The following is a 7533-nucleotide window of genomic DNA, read 5'->3' as shown; positions in this document are numbered from 1 at the left end:
AATCATCATAACCAAAGCTCAAGAACTTTATTGAAAAGAGAAGAACATTTTCAAACATCTTTCATTTACAAATGATGTGAAGGATTTAGATAAATGGCTTGGAATAGAAACATCAGAAGATTTGACTATGAGTTGTTTTAAAAAACAAAAACCTCCGAAATCACCCATAATCGATCATCTGATGGCCAAACCAGGATATACCTCAACCTAGACCGACTAAATAAGGTTCCAAGGCTTAGCCATCCCATGGGAAGAGATCAAGCAAAAAAGAAAGCAAAAGTATGCCGAATATGGTTCAAGTGAAGGTGATGATATAATATCAAAAAACTGTTGAAGGTTGCACAAGAAATGGAAAACCTCACGATTATAAACTCTTAATGATAAGATGTTTCTCATTTCTCCGATAATGAACGTCGAATTACCGACAAGGTGAAGATGAAAATTCTGAAGGTATATAATCTTTATGATATGTAGGATTTAAGTCATGTTTTAAGTATTTCATTATGTTTTTTCTTATGTTTAAAATTTAAACTAATGTTTTGAGTGACGTAATTTTCCATTCAATTAATGAAATTTTAGTTTTCATAAATTTAAGATGAGTGACGTAAGTTAACCAAGCTCACCTAAAATTACTTGATAAAGATGATATGTGACAAAACTCATGTGACAATGATGCAACAGATGATGTGTGACAAAACTCAAAACTCACGTAAAAGAAAAAATAGAGTATATTTTATACATTTGTTATTTATATAATATACTAATTGTTAACTCCTTGGTGAACAGTACTTTCATATGATTGACTCTTTTTTAATTTCTATTTATTTTTTGCTATTACTTCACAGTTAAATTCTATATATAATAATTTATTTCTTAATGGATTGTCATCAAGTGTGGCAGGGCCATCTACGTGTTTATTTTCTCCTTCTGATGTATTGACGTATCATAATTTTCCACCGACTGCACCGCCCTTCTTTCCCAATCATATTCAATCACTGACCCAAATGCTTCTACAGCCTTTTCAGTTTTCATACCACTCCACTGGCTTTCATTTGTTTCACAAACCCTTCGTCTCCACCTCCACTCACAGTTCCATCCAAAAGCTATCAATAAACAACCAAATCTTAGGGTCTGATTCTGGGTTCATCACATGTTTAATAAGTCGGGTAACGATTCAATTTCTTCCGTCTTTGGTTTTCGCAGTTTCATAAGTGTACAAATGTTTAATCATCTGGGTACCGTTACCCTTTACTATTTGAGGTTCCTTTCCTATTTCTAATCTCCCTATGTGGTTAGGAGTTGATGGAACCAGGCAAGGTCCATCTTATACTATTCATTATGGACCTAGATTGATTGAAGTTGCCATCGTTTTCTTGCTATACATCACCATCTTCTTTGTAGGATAAGTCGATCGATACGCAAAGAGTGAGAGAATCATTCGAAAGCGTAGACCATCTTCTCCTCAGGAACTAGTGAAGCGGAGGAGAGGGGCCTAGGTGGCTTGTAACACTGTTGGCCATGTCTATAAGTTAGAATTGTGGTTGTGCTTTGATGGATTGAATTTGGATTTCGGATTTGATGTTCAGATAGATTCTATTTTGCTAATGTTTGATTCTGTAAGTTTCCTTTACATTTCTGATTATTGGAGATGTCTAAAATGGGATTCACGGTGATCGTTTGACAGATTTGAGTTTCTCAATTATTCAGATTCAGGGATTTCATGGGAATTGCTTCAAAGGATGAAACAAAAATAATTGAGAAATTGCATGCCTAAAATATATAAAAGGAACTCATTGCACTGTCATTACCACCATTCACGAGACAAGTTATTGAACCTTTGGCCATGTTAATAGAGACAATTTATATTGGAAGATTAGGTAAGAAGCTTCAAGGTTAATTTACTAAATTCAACTTTTTTCTGTTCTTCTTTTTCTTTTTGTATTTTTCATATTCTATGTGTCAATTCATAGGTCTATGTAGTTGGCTTCTGCTGGTGTCTCGTATCAATCTTGAACACTATTCCTCGTTTGAGTGTTGCCACTTCTTTTGTGACTGAAGATATTGCTAAGAGCCAAAATCACATGAGGCAGGGGATGCATACCATGTGTTTGATAAGAATCCCCAATGAAAGTGTATTTCAGATGGACAAATATAGCCTTCTAAATGATTTTGTTTCCATGTTTTACTATTTTGGATGAAAGTGTTTCATTTCCTTATATGTTTCTCTACTCTTGCTATTAGTTTTTGTAATCTTATTGTTTTTTGTGTGATGTAGTGACTATAACTGTGAGATGTGTTCCTTTCATGTCTTAATACTTTTAAAAAGAAAAAAGTAGACAGCTGTACTCAAGACATCTAGAAAACAAATCCCCAAGATGTTGATTGTAGTTGGGAAATTTTGATCAGTTGTTGAACAACATTTTAGTACATGGAGGTATTGTCAGAAATTTTCACTTTTCTTCATATATTTCCAATTAATTTGATTGCAACTAGTTAGCTAATAACTTTCTTTTCATGAATTATAAGAACGTTTTATGTAGATTTGATGTCAACATGAAGTAATTTGTTTCTTGATTGTGTTATGCAACCTAATAATAGGAAGAAAGATTATAAGTTTAGGTTTAGGTTTAGGTTAATGTACATGTCCAGCTTTGTTGTTGTTGTTGTTGTTGTTATTATTATTATTATTATTATTATTATTATTATTATTATTATTATGATCATCATCATTATTATTATTATTATTATTATTATTATTATTATTATTATTATTATTATTATCATCATTATGATTATCATTATTATTATCATTATTATCATTATTATTATTATTATTATTATTATTATTATTATTTTGCAATTAAGTCGCTATATTTACAATTTGTTTGCAATATCAACAAAATGACTTGTTCTTCCCGTTCTCCTAGTAATCACTTTTTCTGAATTGCAATAAAGGCACTAAGTAGCTATATTACCACAAAATCTCAATTTTGATACCAAGTTTTTTTTTCTCAGTTATGTCATTACATTTACAATTTTGTTGCAATGTCAACTAATTGAACGATTCATGAGATGTTGTGGTTTAGAAGCTCATTCTAGAAACTCGATTTATACAATAAATAAATGAAGGTCGGTCCAATGGTTCAAACTCACTTACAAGTCAGTAAAAAGGACATATTTACCCTTTTAGGAGATGTTATTGTGATTTAAAAGCTCGATTTGTACACCAAGTAAATGAACACCTTTATAAGACCGATTTAGTGGTTTGAACTCATTAAACATCTCTTGGATTGACATTGTAAGGGTTTTTATTTACTTATTGTAAAAATTGAGCTTCTAAACCACAATAACATCTCCTGAAAGGGTAAGTACGCCATTTTCATTGACTTTTAAGTGAGTTCGAACCATTAGATTTACCTTTATATTCCATAAGTGATGAAATACTCTGACGAAAATTAAACATTTTAATAAAAAGTTTCACCTAAAAGGGTGAGTATACCCTTTTTACAGACTTTTAAGTGACTTTAAACCATTGGATCGACCTGAAAAGATATGTGAAATTAGGTTTGATGCAAACCCTATATTTTAAAGGCTTTGATGAGGATTTGCTTGGTATTTTTGTTCACTAGAAACCACTCAATTGGCTGACAATTTTTCAAAATTCTAATTCTATCATTATCTTTTTCTTTCTTCCAGTTGGTGTTTGAAATGAATGTTTTAAAGTTGCTTATATTTAAGAACTTATTTGGTATAAATCTTAAAGCTTAAGAACAACTTTATACAATTGTATACTAGCATAATTTGGTGGTTTAATCTTCCCTTGGTGGATACATTATAGAGAGCTAATTTTGGAGGTTAGTGCCACACTTCATCAGCTTACAATCTTCCATGAGAATCAAAGTTTTCAAATGTTGTAACACTTAATTTTCTATGATTGTTTTATTTTTTCTAAGTCTTGCAAAATGATCATCGGTGAGTAAAATTGTTTTAGTTTATTCAAACATAAAACTGTTTCCATTTCTAAACTCGTAGTTTTGACTTTTTATTTTAGATTATTTTTGAATAAAAACTCACTAGTTCATTTATTTGCTATAAAAATAGAGCGACCTTATAGGGGTATTCATATATTTGTTGTACAAATCGACCTTGTAGGGGGGTCTTAGATCAACATTGTAGGGGTTTTCATTTACTTGTTGTACAAATCGAGCTTCTAAACCAGAATAACATCCTCTAAAAGTGTGACTATGTCATTTTCACTGACTTGTACGTGAGTTTGAACCATTGGACCGGCATTCATTTATTCGTTGTACAAATTGAGTTTCTAGACCACAACAATATCCCATGAATCGTTTAATTGGTTGACATTGCAACAAAACTGTAAATGTAATTACATAATTAAGAAAAAAATCGATGTCAAAATGAAAATTTTCTGGTAATATAATGACTTTCTTGCAATTTGAAACTCTATGTCAAAATCAAAATTTTGGTAAATTTAGTGACTTTATTACAATTCGAGAAAAGTGGTTAGCGGGAGAAGAGGGAAAACCGGTCATTTGGTTGATATTGCAATAAAATTGTAAATATAATGACATAATTACGAAAAAAATAATTTGGTATCAAAATCAAAATTCCATAGCAATATAATGACATTCTTGTAATTTGCTATATTTATTTTTACAAAACCTATCTATTGTTGATTGATTTTATATTTATTAGAAAATTTTAAAAAGTAAAGCAAAGTAAATAATTTTTTTTCTAAAGTTAAAAACAAATCTCATATATTTTTATAGTTTAATTGTAAAAGAATAACAAAAATACAATCTTTCTTTATGAAAAATAAAAGAAACTGTTAATACCTTTTATAATATTAAAAATAATACCAATATTTGTAAATAAGAAATCGGGTTGCTTTAGGTTGACAATAAAGCAACAAAAATTAAAATGGTTGGGTTTTGTATAACCAATTACCAATGAAGCTAGTATAAAGTATCACCGCAAATAATAATAATAATAATAATAATAATAATAATAATAATAATAATAAACAATATAATCGAGAAGGTTGTCATGAGCTTATTGCCCTTATGAAAGCTACGTTTATAAATAGTTGGAACAATTTTCTTTTGTTTTCAAGAAGTTGCTTGAAAAAAGCTGTCGTATCGGGTTAACTATTCAATCTGTTTGAATATAGAAGCATATCGATTATTGAAGTGGGGACTAGGAACAAAGTCTTTATCAAGTGTGAAGATTCCAGCAGGCTGACTCATTGTCAACCAGGACCAATGGCTTTTTTAAACATGTCGATTCTCCAAGCTGACTCATTTTTCAACTAGGACCAGATTCTTTCACATATTCATGATTGCAATGCAAAGATGCAACTAGAACCAAACTTAAAAGCTATATAATCCTATAATCTTAATTGCATAATGAACTAACATGCAACTAAGTAGGCCTTTGAGTAGGAGCGATAGAGAATAGTTGGCAATATTGTCTAAGCATGTGAGTTGATTGGGCATATATATCAAATATATTTGGTTCCTTCTTGTCCATCTCCCTTTAAACATTTTGTCCGTTTGGTCTATTCCCATCTAAATCATATACAAATCGTTTCTCTTCACACGGTTCACTAGATAATAAATGTTATCATTACATGTATTTTCATAACAATAAGTTATTTTCTAAAATCTAAAATCTATACCCTACTCTTTTCTGGGCTTTGCTCATGTTCTTGATTGGCTAACAAATACAGAAAGATAAAACTTACCCTTTATACCTATAACATGAAAAATGATATCATTCAACCTCATTAGAGAAAATACATACCATGTGATTCTTGAAATATTAATCTAATTAATGAAACTTGATTACTCTCTCATGGTAACTCGAATTATACGACCACCCCATACATACTTATTATGATGTTGTCTGCAGCGAAACGAGCCTGGATGTGTTGTAGGAGAGCACAAACACTGCGGCAAAGGCCCAGGAGCCGCCACATCACCGCCTCTGCCACTGCCACCGCCACCTGCCACCATGGTCGTTGGAAGTTGAGAAATGTGCCATCTTGAGCCAGAATAATAACAAGAACTTGGGTAACACATTTTGTGTTTCTTTAATTATGAGTTTTTGAAATTTTGAAGGAAAGAATATATATTGTTAAGGTGGTTTATATAGGATACCAATGAGATAGAGGAAAGAAAGTTGCGGAAGTAAAGTTGGGTATAAAGAGAAGGCTTTAGAACAAATTCTTGGTAAGGAATTGCTTTATTAGTTTAGAAAAGGTAGTGTTTATTTGAGTATATTTGTCAAGGTGATGAGACTTGTCTGGGTGTGATCGTAATTTGAGTCATTCACAGGTCACTTGGCCAAACCTTTAGCCTGATTCATGTTGTGGTGGCCCACTTTAAGTCCATAACTTTTAGGAGCACTAAATTAGGTGGTGCCAGACATGTGGACTGTGGTAGATGCACAGGGACAAATCCTGGATCGGGCTTAAAGATTATGGTTTGGCCAAAATGATCCCAAAGAAAACTGGTCGATTTAAATTGGTAAGACTGTTTTATATTTACCAGTAGGGTACCCGTGCAAAACGCCGGCAGCGAATAGTTTCTTTCGAAAATTACTTCCATCTTGAAACATGTATATTTTTAGTAACACTCATGTTGTTATTTGTTGGTTTGCAACAAATGTTTTTATCGGTCGGTTTTACGACAACGAATAGTACCAAAGTGATGCGACAACGACGATCAACTTTTTTCGGATATTAGTTCCCTCTCACAGGACGACGATGAATAGTATTCCATTGAATAATTTTCTGTCAAAATAATATATCTTAGTATATTGTTTTTTATTTGAGATTTTTTTTTTGATAGTTGTCAAATACTTTATTTTAGTGAAAAGTTTTCTTTAGAAAACATTTTATATTTATGATATATAATGTTTAAGGTGAAACTACTACTCGATTAAATTCTTCGGAGGGGTGGTGCAAATATAACTATGCCTTTTTGATTTTCTATTGTGAGGGGTGTTCTTGATTTTAGGTGTGTTTTCATCGGTTATTGAAACTGATAAAATGGTTTTGTTTTTTTTTTCTTCCAATGGGAAGGGGTGTGGTAAACCATATGTTTCTATTTTGTTTAAAATTCAATTTGAATCGTACAAAAAAAATGAATTTCAAAACAGCCAAAGAGAATTAATGAAAACTAGAAATGATTCTCCAACGTTGTCGGGATCAGAATGTATTGCTTTGTAAAGTAAAGTAGCATGTTGAATTGCATAGAGATAATCTAGTAAAAGAAGATAAACAATGTTATCTAATTACATAAATAAAGAAATCTAAATCATTATTTCTTGCAATAAATGAGGAAAATAAAGAAATGGTCTAACAAATTGAACTTTATTGCCATGTATGGCAGCAGTCGAAAAACCAATCCGAAAAATATAAACGGTTGATTTTTGTCCGTTAATGTGACAATGGGTAAACCATATGGACTGTCTATGTAATTTTGGTGGTGGTGGTGGTGGTGGTAATGG

At 31.4% G+C, this 7533-nt stretch overlaps 2 long non-coding RNA genes across 3 annotated transcripts; both read left to right on the top strand.

The window, feature by feature from the left end:
* Window positions 1–896: 896 nt before the first annotated feature.
* Window positions 897–2270, top strand: LOC145046512 (uncharacterized). 2 transcript variants are annotated; one of them, XR_013682018.1, is made up of 4 exons: window positions 897–1166; window positions 1402–1616; window positions 1708–1877; window positions 1971–2270. It is a non-coding gene; the product is annotated as an uncharacterized LOC145046512 (long non-coding RNA). The 2 variants fall into 2 exon arrangements; XR_013682017.1 differs by having other exon boundaries at window positions 902–1616.
* A 3142-nt stretch (window positions 2271–5412) lies between these two features.
* LOC145046929 (uncharacterized) lies at window positions 5413–7220 on the top strand. The gene is made up of 3 exons (XR_013682088.1): window positions 5413–5499; window positions 5932–6092; window positions 6175–7220. It is a non-coding gene; the product is annotated as an uncharacterized LOC145046929 (long non-coding RNA).
* The last annotated feature ends 313 nt before the right edge of the window (window positions 7221–7533 follow it).

This window comes from Lactuca saligna, chromosome 5 (genome assembly GCF_052625555.1).
Source record: "Lactuca saligna cultivar CGN05327 chromosome 5, ASM5262555v1, whole genome shotgun sequence".
NCBI lineage: Eukaryota > Viridiplantae > Streptophyta > Magnoliopsida > Asterales > Asteraceae > Lactuca > Lactuca saligna.
The sequence above is the reverse complement of the archived record's forward strand: the minus strand, read 5'-3'. Positions and strand labels throughout refer to the sequence as shown.